A 1782-nucleotide genomic window follows, 5' to 3' on the forward strand; every position below is an offset into this window, starting at 1 on the left:
TGGGCTGTCATGATGGAATGCATGACAGCCAGACAGAGAGGAAAATAAATAGCACCAACTTAATAAAAACGACTTTGTCCTGCATTCCGCCCTCTTGGATTCTTGGCCTTGGAAGGCCCAGAAGGGAACAGTCACTACATGTCCTTGAGTTAGGGAGCAGCGGGGGCAGGGGAGGGGAAGCTTTGAATTGGATGTGAGATTAGGTTTGGGTTTAGTCTAGACTGGAAGTTTTGATACCTGAAATTGTCTGGAATGCTGTAGGGTGGGCCTGAGATGTCAAAGTTAATGAAGGGAGAGCCAACAGGGCATGAAAGCGCCTTCAGGTGGGACACAGTCAAAGCCATTTCCTGTTTGAATCCCATCAGGGTCAGCCCATTCAGCTGAGCAGGTGTATGCTCGCATGTGTCTGTGTGTGTGTGTGTATGCTCGTGTGTGCGTGCACACATGTCAACATTAATAATCCTATAATGGAAAGAAAAGGCAGACAAACTTTTTCTGTAAAGGGTCAGATGGTAAATACTTTAGTGGATCACACGCTGTCTCTGTAACATATTCTCTCTCTTTTTAAAATCCTTTGACAGTGTAAAAACCATTCTTGAGCAGCTGGCGCATGGGGAGGCCATGGGGCCACGTTGCTGAGGGGCGGCGGCTCGGCTGCTCACGGGTGAGCGGCCCAGGGCACCAGCGCCATGAAGCTGTACCGCCTCGGCGTCCTTCACAAAGGAGAGCCCAAGGCTGTGCTGCTCCAAGCTGCGTACGACGTGCCTCCTTCAGCTACTTCCAGAGGGCCAGTGTTCAGGAGTTCATGACCTTCACAAGTCAGCTGATGGTGGAGCGTTCAGCGAAAGGCAGCAGAGCTTCCGTCAAAGAACAAGAGTATCTGTGCCATGTCTGTGTCTGAAACGATGGCCTTGCAGGCGTGGTCATTGCTGATGGCGAATACCCTTCCCGAGTGGCTTTTTCCTTGCTGCAGAAGGTACTAGATGAATTCTCCAAGCAAGTCGACAGGATACACTGGCCGGTTGGATCCCCTGCCATGATCCATTACACAGCCCTGGATGACCACCTTAGTAAATACCAGAACCCCCAAGAAGCTGACCCCATAACTAAAGTGCAGGCTGAACTAGACGAGACCAAAATCATTCTGCACAACACCATGCAGTCTTTGTTAGAGCGAGGTGAGAAGCTAGATGACTTGGTGTTCAAATCCGAAGTGCTGGGAATACACTCCAAAGCCTCCTATAAAACGGCCCGGAAACAAAACTCCTGCTGTGCAATCATGTGAAGCTGGCCAGCAGGGACCCCACATGGAGACGCCCGTCACCCCATCCATCACCCCATCGAGAGCTGTAAAATGCTGTAAAGGAGAACATCACAGAGCAGGACCCAAGTGGAGACAGATTTTCATTTTTTATTTTGAGTTTCCTGGGAGGAACTTGGGGGTGGTCAAAGGGCTCTGGGGGATGGGGGCATGTTGAAATTTGTATGTCTAGTTGTAATTTTTGGAAAGATAATTTGAGGCTCCAAAAGTATATTTTGGGACCAAATGAAACTATAAACACTCAGTGACTCCTGTAGATGCTGAAGGCACAAGTCTCAGCTGAACCCTTCGGAAGGGGTTGCTGGGCCCTGACAGAGCGCCCCCCCCGCCCCAGGAAGGTCAGACCAGTTCTTTATCTTCAGTTATGTCTTTGGGTTTTATTTGTACCTTAATTATGTTAACACTAGAAAATCCCTCCTGAGAGCAGGAGGGTATTGCCTGATGACCGTGGGACCGCAGGG

At 49.8% G+C, this 1782-nt stretch overlaps 1 pseudogene; it reads left to right on the top strand.

Annotated features, from left to right (window-relative positions):
- The first annotated feature begins 689 nt into the window (after positions 1-689).
- On the top strand, positions 690-1286 carry LOC119540383 (annotated as a pseudogene).
- Positions 1287-1782: the final 496 nt, after the last annotated feature.

The sequence above is a fragment of the Choloepus didactylus genome, chromosome 7 (genome assembly GCF_015220235.1).
Source record: "Choloepus didactylus isolate mChoDid1 chromosome 7, mChoDid1.pri, whole genome shotgun sequence".
Classification (NCBI taxonomy): Eukaryota; Metazoa; Chordata; class Mammalia; order Pilosa; family Megalonychidae; genus Choloepus; species Choloepus didactylus.